General features: G+C 48.1%; 1 protein-coding gene across 3 annotated transcripts in view; it reads right to left on the bottom strand.

Annotated features, from left to right (window-relative positions):
* Prkag3 (protein kinase AMP-activated non-catalytic subunit gamma 3) overlaps nt 1-14,011 on the bottom strand; it is a 37,662-nt gene that overhangs the window by 16,443 nt on the left and 7,208 nt on the right. For all 3 annotated transcript variants that reach the window (XM_037210256.1, XM_037210257.1, XM_037210258.1), the window contains exon 3: nt 2,293-2,329. The gene's annotated coding sequence lies outside the window, so the exon portion shown is untranslated. The remainder of the gene's footprint in view (nt 1-2,292; nt 2,330-14,011) is intronic.

The raw sequence follows: 14,011 nt of genomic DNA, 5'->3' as shown, positions 1-14,011 counted from the left end.
GGCTCAAACTCAGATATCTGCCTGCCTCTTCCTCCGCCTCCTGAGTGCTGGGATTAAAGTGCCGCCACAGCTTGCTGCCAAATTGTAATTTTATGTCAAAAGAAAATTCTGAGGGGCTGGAGAGATGGCTCAGCGGTGAAGAGCACTGGCTACTCTTCCAGAGGACTCGGGTTCAATTCCCAGCACCCACATGGCAGCTCACAACTGTCTGTAACTCCTGTTCCAGGGGACCTGACACCCATGGCAAATCACCAATGCACATTAAATAGAAATAAATACATTAAAAAAAGATAGAAGGATACATGTTATGACTTAAATATGAACCATGCCCATAGGCTCATGTGCTGAATGCTTAGTTCCCCTGCTGGTGGTGTGATTTTAGAAAATTCTGGAAACTTTAAGAGATGGAGCCTAGCTGGAAGAAACAGTACACACGGAAGTGTGACTTTGAAGGTTATACAGGATCTCCAGTCTTTTCCTCACTCTCGGCTTCCAATCTGCCATGAAGTGAACAGCCTCCTCCCCGCACTCCTGCTGACCAAGCCCGTGAGGCTGCACAGCCACAGACGGATCCCTCTGAGATCATGAGCGGAGATACGTCTTCACTAAGTTGTTCCTTCAGGAACTCTGGTTAGTTGTACTGACATAGTACATTTCATGACTAGTAAAAACAGTTAATTCATTCCCCTAGTCCAGGAAATTCTAGAGTGTATGCTCCAGGACGCAATGTCTTACATAGTAGACCATGAACTATAAAAAGAAACAGAAAAAAAAAAACCAAGAAAAACTGTAAAACTATGGATAATTTAAATGAATAGATTAAAAAAAATTATGAATAGAGAGAAGCTAGTGTGGTGATATATTGTGTACCATAATAAAATTTGCCAGAGAACAGAACAAGCCACTAGATTAAACATAGAGACCAGGCAGTGGTGGCACACACCTTTAATCCCAGCACTTGAGATCTCATGCCTTTGCTTGGGAAGCACACAGGCCTTTAATCCCAGCACTAAGAAGGAAGTGTTGGTTGGGCAGAGAAAGGTGTACAAGGCGTGAGGAGACAGGAACTGAAGCTTTTTCAGCAGAAGCCGTTTTCGGCTGAAAGGCTTTTCAGCTGAGGAGTCCTAGAGGTAAGACGTGGCAGTGGCTTTTTCCTTTGTCTGTCTGATCTTTCACCATTTACCCCAATATCTGGCTCCTGTTTTATTATCTATCTATCTATCTATCTATCTATCTATCTATCTATCTATCTATCTATCCATCCATCCATCTATCTATTTAAAAGACCATTTAGACTTCGTGTTACAAGCTAGGCCCAGTGACATAGACCTAGCTTTGGAAGACTGAGGCAGGGGGATCGTGAGTTCAAGGCCAGCAACAGGAATGTCTACTGTGCTCAAGAGGAGGCCAGCTGTGGAGAGAGAAAAGAGCTGACAGAAATGAGCATCGACCTGTGTGGTTTACCAACTGAGGACCAGATGGGTGATGGATGTGGCCGTGGATGCCTGCACACTCAGATGATGATTGAGGACCAAACACCCATCCTTAAGTCCAGATCTCGGCATTATGTAAGTACTTGAAGACTTAGATACACTCTCAGGGAAGGTAGGGAGATCCCGAATTAATTCTCAGAAGACAGGCTGCATTAGAATAATTTCAGCCACATGCCATGGTAAACTCAATTTCACTTGTTTTAACTAATTTGGAAATTGTTTGGGTTCCTAAGGCACTGGGAGGAGGGCTGGCTTTGATTTAGTTTAAACCAGGAACTCCGGTATGTCTTCCTTTTATCTTCGCCCTTATTTCCCCAAATCCAGAGGTGGCAATATCAGCTCGGGGTCCGTGTGTCCCACACCCTGCAACCTCCACAGAGGACGAGAATGTCATTGCCTGCACTTTATTCCACAAGGAAACATCCCACAGCCCAGCTGTTAGCCCCTGGAAAATCCTTATACCACAGCCCAAAGTCTCAGGGTGTGTGTTGTGGGGTCGGGGGGTACCTAATTACAGTGATGGCAAGTTCAGTCTCACTGTTCAGCCTGGATTCACCGATAACATCCTCCAATAACCAGGCTCAGCACCACCGCTCAGTACAGCCTCACCCCTTCCATGTTTCTTTTATTTACAGTGACTTTGCTTCAGGGCCCATCATTCCCTCCAACGTCCATTTTGTCTTTCTCTTCCCCACCTCCTCTCTCTGACCTTCTTCAGGAACTCGCATCCCACTGGTTTCACAGGGTTAGGTGTGGATTTTAGGGATTGGGGTGGGTAGTTCAGGGGGGCAATGCTCACCTACTGTGTGAGGTCCCAAGCTCAACGCAGCTTAGTTCTGCAAAAGAGAAAGAAAATAAAGTTAGAAAAATAAACAAGCGTCACCCCCAGGCCTGGTTCAAGCTCCCACCCACAGAGCAGCTGTTTGGCTGTCCTGAACAGTTCAGTTCACCCAGAACCAATAGCAAACGCTTGGGTAAGGCCGGAATTACAGCTCAGTGTTTTGTCTACAAGTGGTTTGTGTACGAGGCTCTAGGTTCAGTTCCTAGCACCAGAAACAAAAAACAAAAAACAAAACAAAACAAAAAAAGAACACCAAAAACCAAGCAAACAAACAAAAAAGAGACTTTGGGTAAAGTGTGTAGCCTCCTTTTTCAGGGTCTCAACAGAGTCTTTGCTCTGCCTGGCTGCCCACATGCCTGCGCTGGTCACGTGACTCTCAGCCGATCACAGCAGACATTCACTGAGCCTTGATGCCCACATTCCTAAAATGGGAGTAGTAATATCTCCCTCGAAGGGTTGACATTTCCAAAGTAACATGTGCATACCACTAGGAAATTCCAAAGAATGAAGACAGGCATAACTTTGAAAAGAGGCTAAGGATGTGGAATGTTTGCCCAGCATGCAGAAGGCCCTGGGTTTGATGCCCAGCCCCACATAAACCAGGTGTGGCACAAAAGCCTGTAATCGGGGCCCTTGGGAGATGGAGGCAGGAGTATTAGAAGTCCAAAGTCATCCTTAGCTACATAATAAGTAGGGGACAGCCTATCTTAAAACAAATCATAACAAAGTTTTCGAAAAGAGAACTCAGGCTGTGCATCCTGGCACACACCTTAAATCCAGCGCTTGAGAGGCAGAGGTGGATCTCTGAGTTTGAGGCCAGACTGGTCTGCAGGGAAACCCTGTCTCCAGAGGGGGAGGGAAAAAAAGGAGGATGCCAGGCGGTGTTGGTGCACACGTTTAATCCCAGCACTCGAGAGGCAGAGCCAGGCGGATCTATGTGAGTTCAAGGCCAGCCTGGTCTACAGAGCGAGATCCAGGACAGGTACCAAAACTACACAGAGAAACCCTCTCACTCCCCCCCCCAAAAAAAAGGAGGAGTAGGAGAGGAATAAGAAGCAGAAGCAGCCACCACCGCCATTTCTACGATGATCCTAGATATGTTCCATTTTCCACTCACAGACTATCTTGACTTTGTCGGTTTATGAAGCACTCATGTCTCATAACAGTTGCTGTAAAAGAAATAATAATCTTCCTATTTGTGAGCATTTTTTTATTTTTGCATTTATTTTTACCATCACTAATAATACCTATCAACTCATTTTGTTTGAACATCTTGAAGTCACAAATTCACTTTGAACTCGGGGGCAAAAATACCTTTGAGTCTTCAGTGGAACTCAGCAGGTTCTGAAGATGCTGTGCTTCTCCTCCCCCAAGAGCATTCTAAAAATGCTTTGAAGTGGTAAGATGGAGGAAGAGAAAAGCAGTCTCCTCTCCAGGGTAGAGGTCCCCAAGGGAAGGTGGTGTTAGAATGGAATGTTACTCTTGAAGGCTCAGGGTAGACGCTAATCGCTAACAACAGTGTTTCTCAACATGTGGGTCGCGACCCCCCACGACAAACCCTCTATCTCCAAAACTACATTACGATTCTTAACAGGAGCGACATCACAGGCATGAATTAGCAATGAACGTAATTTTATGGTTGAGGGTCACCGCAACATGAGGAACTGTTGTTAAAGGGTCAAGGCATTAGAAAGGTTGAGAATCACTGATCCAGAGAGAGAGAGAAACAACTTTTCCCAGGACAGCCCTGCTCCCCACTGGTTCGCCCTGTCCTTTCTCAGGGCTTTGTCCAGAGCAGCTGTGGTCTGGTTGGTCCCTCTGAGATCTCACTGACTCCAAGTGGCTTTCCTGACTCTGTGGCTGCAAAGGGATCCACTGGAGGGTGCTTCAAATTTGTTCGTTAGGATATGGCGCCCTCTGCTGGCTTCTAGGAATCACCACACAAGGATTGTGGGATTAGGACACAGACAGGCTTACTCTTCCTTGTAATGGAGAAAGAGCCAGACTTGGAATACAAAATTAGCACTCAGCTCCCCAGGACCAGAATTTTGGCCTTCCTGGAGCACACCATTGTTGGAAAAAATGCCAAAGACTGACAAGTTGCAAGACCATGGCCTCTAGCCTCTCAGGAGCACCAGTCACAGGGGACCCCTAGCTAAGGGTGAGAGCCTAGCTTGGGTTGTCCTTTGTGGTACTCAGGGACATTGGATCCTGTTGCTCCTCCTGGAGGCCCTCCCTTTCCCCCTCAAAGCATGGATGAGTTTAACATCTGGGCATAGTTCCTGTTCCTCCAGATGCCGTCACCACTGGATTCTTAATGTGTTTTGCTGTTATCTCTGCTCCACTTAAACTATTATGACTTATCCCTTATTCTTCAAATTGTCTCATTTTAACATAAAGTTCCAAGGCAGTGGAGCCATAGATACCTCTGGTTCTTTGGGAATTACCCTCTTTTAGTGCAGGAATATTTGATCCTCGTCCTAAATTCTTCACTTAAAAAGCCACATTGGTCTAGAGAGATGCTGGGCAGTTAGGAGAGCTTGCTGCTTCTCCAAGGACCTGGGTGTGGTTCTCAGCAGTCCGTCAGGACGCTCACAACCACCGGTAACTCCAGCTCCTGGGAATCCAATGCCCTCCTCTGGCCTCTGCAGGCAAGGGCACTCCTGTGATATATGCACACTCAGACATATACTCATAGGCATATATAGAAATTTAAAATAATAAATTTTGTCTGAGTGTGGCATTTTGTCCTGGAATCCTGGCATTTGAGATGTGGAGGAAGGAGGATTGGAAATTTAAGGCTAGCCTAGCTACATAGCAACTTTCAGGCCAGTCTGGGTTATATGAGATCTTGTCTCAATAAAGTAAAATAAAATATTTTTGGGGAAGATATCTAGTATCTTTTTTTTTTTTTGGATAGGATCTCTCTACATAGCTCTGGTTGTCCTGAAACTCACTATGTAGACCAGGTTGGCTTCGAACTCACAGAGATCCACCTGGGTCTGCCTCCAGAGTTCTGGGATTAAAGGCATGCACCACCATGCCTGGCTCTAGTATCTTTTGGTATTACCCTTTCTCTGTGTCTTCAGGATACTATCCTTACACAGCTCTGGGGATTTGGCCCTGGAAATTAAGATTCTCATGGGAGGCACAGGCCAGCTAGTTTTCTGCCTAAATTTTCAGAGCTGATAAGTGATTTTTATTCTGAATTTGATTAAACTCTGGTGTCTTAGTTAGGGTTTAATTGGGGTGGCTTGCTTACAGTTCTGAGGTTCAGTCCATTATCATCATGGTGGGACATGGCGGCATGCAGGCAGTCATGGTGCTGGAGAGGTAGCTGAGTGTCCTACATCTTAGTTTTCAGGCAACAGGAAGTGGTCTGAGACGCCGGGGCGATATCTAGAGCATGTACATGACCTCAAAGCCCACCTCCTCCAAGTGACACACTTCCTCCAACAAAAGCCACACCCACTCCAACAAAGCCACACCTCCTAATAGTGCCACTCCCTTTGGGGGCCACCACATCTAGCTATCTGTAAATTCAACTGATAAGATCTTGCTTGCCTTCTGAAATTTAAAGTAAAATGACCCAAAGTGGTAGGTAAGCTGTAATGGTGGAGGCAGGGTCTGAGCAATAGGATATTTGGTGTGCCAGGGAGGCAAGACAGTGGGCATGTGAGAGCAGTAACTGGGACTTCTTGTGACAAAGGCAGGGTAGATGTGGGGTATGAGCACACCGGAAGCTCAGGGAGGGACAGTCAGGAGGAGGGACGTTCCCGAGCACGCCGGGTATCTCATGGTTCACTTTGGACAGGTCATCACTCATGGTGTCTCCATGGCAACCTGGTTTGGATTTGGGTGGCTTGTGTGGGGGATGCCAGTGTCGGGGAGACAGATCGGGCAGGGAGAGGGTATGTGTGTGGGGGAGAGGTTGGGGTAGGATCACAAGCTGGAATGATCATCTCACTCCTGATGGTGATTGCGGCTCTAATTTTCTCTTTGCCCAGCACTGAATCCATGTAAACACAGAGCTGAACCACCCAGGTTCCTCTTCAAGGAAGGGGTTTCTCACGAGCTTCCAGGAGTGCAGTGAGCAGATGTAGGTCTCCAGTCATCAAGGTCCTCCAGAATCAAAGCCTCTCCGTGGCAGGAAACATCTCTTACCCTTTCTGGGGCTGCCCACGTAGCCAATGATAAAGACGGCAAAGGCATGACCATTTTAACTTGGCAAGGGGCTCCTGGGTTGGGGACCGGCTGAGACTTTGTGTACCCAACCCTATTCCTTCCCATCTTTATACAGATGTTGCTCCAAGCAAATCTCTCATACCCCAAAGTCATCTCAACATTTAAATCGACAGAACCCGTCCTGTTGCTGATCCATTTTACAGGCTCAAGATGCAAGAGTGATTCTCAATGTGAATCCAAAATGTGTGCCTTACCTGGCTCACTGGGTGAACCACCCTCTGGCCATGGGAGGTTCACCTGGAATGAAGGCACCGACTGAGGGGAGCATGAGGTTGGCCTGTGGGGCTCGGTGACTGCCTTCCTGCGTGGACTGGGCCCTTACACAGTCAGAACGAATAACTGGGGACCACAGGCTGAAGGGCAGATAAGAACTGACCAGGGCTGCGGCAGGCGTATTAGGCCCTTGTCCTGTTCACTTAGTGGCTCCACAGACATTTACGAAGCTCATGCTCTGGGTCAGGCCCGTGCTAAAGGGGTCTCTGAACATGACTGTCCCCGAAGGACACTTGGCCCGGTGAACTTGCAACATTTTCCTAATTAATCCCCCACTTATTGGTGGGTTTTTTTCCCCCCCAATGAAATAGCTGATGTTTTGATAACAAAAATTAGCAAGGTTGGGGATGCGGCTCAGTTGGTAGAGTCCTTGCCTAGCATGTAGAAGGCCCTGGGTTCAATTCCCATCATTTCGTAAACCTGGAATGGTGATGCACACCTATCATCCCAGCACTGGGGAAGTAGAGGCAGGGTGGGCTAGAAGCTCAAGGCCATCCTTGACTATCTGGCTGACATGAGACTTTGAAAAAAAACAAAACCTTACATTTTAGGCTCTTTTCATCACTTGGCATTATTTTATAGTGAATGTTCCTGGTTTCAATACAATATGCATACTTCACATTTTAAAGCCTGCGAAATTTTGTTTTTTGTTTTTTTCTTTTTCTTTTTTCCTTTTCCTTTCTTTCTTTCTTTTCTTTTTGTTTTGTTTTTCAAGACAGGGTTTCTTTGTGCAGCTTTGAGCCTTTCCTGGAACTCACTTTGGAGACCAGGCTGGCCTTGAACTCACAGAGATCAGCTTGGCTCTGCCTCCCGAGTGCTGGAATTAAAGGTGTGCACCATCACCGCCCGGCTGTTTTTGGTTTTTTTCAAGACAGGGTTTCTCTGTGTTGCTTTGGTGCCTGTCCTGGACCTTGTTCTGTAGACCAGACTGGCCTTGAACTCACAGAGACCCTCCTAACTCTGCCTCCCGAGTGCTGAGATTAAAGGTGTGCACCACCACTGCCTGGCCTCTTCGTAATTTTTTAATGGGGGGGGGGTCTGAGACAGGATTTCTCTGTGGCTGACACCTGTGTAATAATCTATCAAGTGGTCCAGCCATACTTGTGTATAAACATGGCTACTTCCAGCTATTCAAACACCCAAAATGTACTTTTTTTTTTTTTTCGAGACAGGGTTTCTCTGTGTAGCTTTGCGCCTTTCCTGGAGCTCACTTGGTAGCCCAGGCTGGCCTCGAACTCACAGAGATCCGCCTGGCTCTGCCTCCCGAGTGCTGGGATTAAAGGTTTGCGCCACCAACGCCCGGCCCCAAAATATACTTATAATCATAGTTTCACATATAGACAGGGTTTCCCCCTTTTAAATAGCTTCTTTGGGGGCTGGAGAGATGGCTCAGAGGTTAAGAGCATGGGCTGTTTTTCCAGAGGACCAGGGTTCAATTCCCAGCACCCACGTGGCAGCTCACAACTGTCTGTAACTCCAGTTCCAGGGGAAGAACAGCTTCTTTTGAGTGTCAATTCAGAAGTCCTATGAGGTGTCTGATCACTTTTGGTGGTGCAATCTCCAGAAAGCAAGACCAGATGTGCAGCTCCACCCCCCATACACAAGGGCTTGCTCCACACATCCTCAAGACTTTAGTTTTGTAGACCCAAAACTGTATTGCTAACCTTACAAACCGGAGTTCATTCTCCCTTCACATTTCCGTCCCGTGGACACGCTTGTCTTTCCTAAGGAACAGTGTGCCTTTTGCCAGGAGATGGCGCTGTGGCCCTGTGCTAGGATTTCATGAGGGGAGGCTTTTGGAGTCAACCAGGGTGTGGAGTTAACTGAGGCCTGGAGAGGGCCCAGCCTAGGAATGTGAGGGACTCTCCAATTTCTTATCTGAGCTCAGAAGACCCGGTTGTGTGAGGATACACCACTCTCCACTAAACTGCCCTGGGTTGTTCTTCCCTGCAGGATATCACCCCCTTTCTAGTAATTCAACAGCTGTCAGAAGGTATGAAGGGTCACCCTGAGATTCAGCTCAAATCCTCTAACACATTCAGAAGCAAAGGGGTGAGACATATGTAAACCCAGTCTTAAATGCTGTATTTCCTACAAAGCAGATTTAAAGTGCTGTGAGCTACTGGGAAATGGAGGGGTTGTTTACAGGTGTCAAAGGTCTTGGGGGAAGTTGGGGTTGAACGGGGCTGGCTGAGACTTGAGGTCAGAGAAGGGAGTGGGTGGGGTGGCCAGGGCTGAGGGTTTGACCAAGAGCGACTTGGATGGCCAGGACTTTCCCAGGGGACAAAATGAGAGATAAGTAAGAGCCAAACTGGACTGGGGCAGGAGGATGCCAAGTAAAGCGCAGGTTGTATCTGGCAAGCCAACCAGTGCCAATGGAAGTTTCATGGCAAGAAGGTGGTGGGATGGGGTTTGGGCATCAGCAAAACTGGCCTGGGGTTTGGCTCACCCGGTGTTTTTCATCCTGCTTTCTAGAACACAGTTCTATTATTGACCTCTCGGGGGGTCGACAGGTATGCCCACTGTCTGCCTCCTGGGGCGGCCCTTACCTTGGCTTCAGTGAAACTGCTAAGCTCTTTATCTTAGGTCCGGTCTGCAGCCTGTCCTCTGTCTCCTCCACATCCTCATCCCTCACTGAGCCATGACTGATCACCATCCCTCAAGGCTACTCTCAACCCCGTACTGTCCTCTGGGAAATCCACAGTAATTACACCTTACATCACAATGACTCAGCCCATGTATCTCACTAATTGTACCCTACATCCCTCTGCTCCAGGTCCGTATAGCTAACTGCTTGCCAGATAAATCTTCACGGATGTTTGCTTTTGGAAGCATCTCGAATTCACAACCTTGCCCAAAGTCGATCCCCCTTGAGCAACCTCTGAGGGTGAATGACACCAGCATCCATACTGTGAGGGCTTAGACTCTGAGGCATCCTGAGTTGCCCTTCGGCTTTTTCACCGAGTCTCCTGGTCCACTCCAGGCCCCTGACACAGGTCGCCATGTCCTCTTCCCTCTTCCCCTCTGCCACACATCCAGGTCCAAGCTACGTTGTTTTGACAGCCAGCCACAGAGTCTTGTAACTGGTCTTCTTGCTCCCTGTGACTTGGGCTGTTCTCTGATCCTGCCTCCACAGTGAGGGTCATAACCCATCTTCTCAAAGCATAGGAGTGGCCAGGCCCTACTGCCCCAGTGATATCTCCAGGGGTTTCCTACATTGACTCCCTCCCTTTTGCTCCGTTCACCCCATTTTGTGTGGCTAAGCAGTAAAGAATGGTTGTTGGAGAAGAAAGGGGTTATCTCTGGGCTTCTGGGAAAACCAAAAAGAAGATACCCATAATCCTCAACCTCCTAACTTCATTAGATGTTTCTCTAGAGGATACAGGCAGGCCTCCTTAAAGGTCATCCCTGTTTCCTGCAGTCCCATGAGGCTTTCATATACTTGCTTCAAGGACCATGTAGAGCTCAAAGATGGCCCATATTAAAGATGGAGGGGTATTTCTAGGCTGGATTTGTGGTGTGTTCAAACCTCAGCACTGCGAGGAAAGTAAGAGAATTAATTTCTACCTTTCTGTAGAAATAAAATCTGACCATGTGTCTACATAAACACACACACACACTTTTTCCCCAGTGAAAATAATGAATACAGAAAAGAAAATAAAACAAATGTACAATTAATTGCACACCAATGAAATGAACTTCCACGAAAAGACACAGACTTTCGCTAGCGATTCCTCTCCACGGGCTCCTCGAGATACAACTGCCTCCTCTCAGCCCGAGAGCAACTACCCCAAACTTTTATGTGGTGAGTAGCTACTTACAAACTGCTCTTGGCTCACCCCACTTACCAAGGTTTGCCTTCATGAGGGCAAGAAAGTTCTCTGCATCCACTAGACATCTTTCTTTGGATCTCATTCTTTTGGGCTAGTCATATGCAGTAGGATGCTCTTCCGAGCTCCGGGGCAGCCCAACCAGGGGGAAACATGAGATGGTCCCTTCCTGTACACTGTGCTGCTTGTCTTTTTTAACCCTTCAGGCCTATAAAGTACCCACCTGTGTGGGCTGTACCCCATTCAGCTTTCCACTCTTCATTTCAGAACAGTGTACATTATACGAAATATTCAGTGCTTTATTATAAATCAAGTGAATAATGTAAGGGTTCTGAGCATGCCCATGAGATGTCAGGCCAAGCTCCTGCACTCGATGGGTTAGTTGTATTGAACGCATTGTCCACTCAGGATAGATTCGGTTGATGGAGGGTTTATCTACAGCCTCGTGGTAAGTTGAGCATTTATAATTTGCCTGCCCTGTAAACACTGGAGCACAACTTTGCATCTTTTGTTCTTTATACGTGTTAGGTCTCTTGTCCTATGGAGATCTCCCTCCATCTCCTTTTCTTTCCATCGACAATGGATTTGGCCTGTAGCACATCACTGCTTTTGAAACAATAATTTAAAAAAAAAAAATCACTTCCATGACTAGAAAGCTTTTCTTCATCTGATCACGCCGAGTCCCTGAGCCTAATCGCCTTGTTCTGCCACAAGTTCACTGACCCCCACCTGTCCCTCCTCTTATACTCTTAGCAGGACTTTCACAATGGCTGTTCCCTCTGCTTAAAACACCCTTCCCTCCTTGTGCCTCCCGATGGTCTTCTTAGATCTTAGCTGGAACATTCTTCAGAGAAACATCTCCACTCTCTGAGTGGCTCGGTACCCCCCAAGAACGTTCCTAGGTCCTTTCATCCTCCCAGGTGCCGTGTCAAGGCTGTTTTCTTTTTTTTTGTTGTTGTTTTTTTTTTTCTTTTCTTTTCTTTTTTCTTTTCTTTTTTTTTTTTTTTTTGTGAGACACTGTGATTAGTCAGATCCATTACACTAATCCACGTGATTATTCAGAACCGCTGACTCCTCATTATCTAGTTGGTTGCCCAGCACATAGTAGGTGCTTCCCGCTGCCAGGGTGAGAGCATCAACAGCCAGTAACACAACCTGGACAGAGGCTGGCTCTGAGGACCTGGACTCTGGAGCTCTGACTGACTAGGCTGCCACGCCCACCCCCAGTCAAAACCACAGGAGTTGGACTGTGGGATGCAGCTCCGAGATAACATGCTTTCCTGGAATGGTTGAGGTCCTGAGTTCAAGAAGCAGATCCACTGTCATAAAAAACAAAGCCCAGACAACAAAGGAAACCCCATGCAGGGAGACAGCCTGGGACAAGACATTGCAGAGGTTCACGGGGCTAACATCATCTCCTGTTGGGCTGCTGGGGTTGAACTAAGTGGAAGCCAATGTTCCCTGTCCTGTGTTGTCCTTGTGTTGGGGAGGACACTGGGACATGTCCTCCCAACACAGCCTTGGTGGGAGGCAGCCCCTCTGTGCTCAGCCCCTGCCCTGTATTTCAAGATTCTTCCAGGCACGTTCTTTCTCTCTCTGATTGGATTGGACTTGAGAGAAAGGATAGAGATAGGAAGAGGGAGGGCAGGTGGGCTCTGAGGTAGGAGTCCCTGTGGAGACAATGGTTAGGATGGAATCTCCTCGGGAGCTGGGCCTATGAGGCAGGTATGACGAGGTAAAAGGGGGGACACACTCTCGGGATATATTATACAGGTTATGGAAGTTGAATAGAGCTATCTGGGATACCCAGAGGGAGAAGAAATGATTCTCTCTCTTTTTCCTTTCCTCCATCTCTCTAATGGTCTCTGTTCTTCTGGGTCCCAGAGACCCAGGGCTTGGAGGACTTCTCAAGGCCCTTCCTGAAAAGGAGAGTTAGACCCCATGCTAGAGATGTAGAGAAGGACGGAGGGGGAGAGGAAAGAATGGAGCTTGTTGGGAGGGGAAGGTTCACAGGCCTAAATTCCTGGGCTCCTGCAGCTTCAGCCATCCTGAGGAAAGAAAGGGGAAAAAAAACAACAACCCTCAACAGAATGATTTAGAGACCGAATTCTGTGCATGGGGGAGACATGAGGACACAGAAAAGCGGTGGGAGAGAGAATCCAGTAGAGACAGAGGGCTCTGCTTTCGCCTGCAGCGGTTCCGATGTTATCTGTCTCCAGCTGCCTCTCTCTCCCTCCGCAGTCTCCACCTCTGCCCCTCCTTCCTCTCCAACCCCACCGCCAGACACCCAAGTCTCCCCTTCAGGGTGTTTGCACCAGAACCTAGAAGTGGAATGTGCAGGTTCACAGCACCAAGGTGAAGCGATGGGGGAAGGGCTGGAGGCTCCCGATGCCCAGGCTGTCATCTCCAAACTCAAGCTGCCCACTGCTCCACTCCTCCCTTTTCTGTTTCGATCCCATGCAATGTTTCTCTAGACAGGCATATATGCAGAGGCAGCGTGTGTGTGTGTGTGTGTGTGTGTGTGTGTGTGTGTGTGTGTGTGTGTGTACATGGGTGTGATTGTCAGGGAGGTTGGCATGAATCTCAGTCCCAGCCAGCCCATCAGCTCTCTCTCCATCTGTACCTGCCCCTGAAAATGACCCAGTATTGTGGAATGGGAGGCAAGGGTGTGGTCTCTGTAGGGTGGTACATTTACCTGGGTCCATCTGATGTATGTGTGAGTGTGCACACACACCTTTAGCTGTTTGTGTGCCCCAGTCTCCATCTCTGCACTTTGGGAAGATCTACCAGGTAACAGCAGTGACTTGAAACCCCCAGAACCTCCAAACTCAAGTTTCTGAAGATTTGAGGGGGCACAAAGACAAAAGTCATTGATCTGACTCTGTCCAGATTCCAGCCCAGGGGCAAAGGGGAGCACCTGTGTGCAGATAGAGAGGTAAGGGAGGATGATCCTGGGATCCCTGGTTTCCAGATGACAAACACAAATACCTTGGGACCAAAGCTCTGGACTAGGGGCTCCAGACCGTCTGTCTTGTCACAGGCTCAGGCCCCAGTCTTCTCGACTCTGATGCTTCTGCAAGCAATACTTGCCAACTGATTCTGCAGTGGGGCTGGGAGTGGGGGTGGGGGGATGGACGAAGGCTTGGAGAGTCCAGGGATGGCTAAAGATTCTGCAAGATCTGGCTGGAGCACATTGCAGGAGGGGTGGAGCCAACTGTGTGTGTGTGTGTGTGTGTGTGTGTGTGTGTGTGTGTGTGTGTGTTTAGAGGAAAGGTGGGGGGTAGGGGCAGAAAGGCCGCCTGCGGGGGAGCAGGCTTCTTGGCACACAC

The sequence above is a fragment of the Peromyscus leucopus genome, chromosome 13 (assembly GCF_004664715.2).
Source record: "Peromyscus leucopus breed LL Stock chromosome 13, UCI_PerLeu_2.1, whole genome shotgun sequence".
Lineage (NCBI taxonomy): Eukaryota > Metazoa > Chordata > Mammalia > Rodentia > Cricetidae > Peromyscus > Peromyscus leucopus.
Note: the sequence above shows the minus strand (reverse complement) of the source record. Positions and strands in the feature narration are given on the sequence as shown.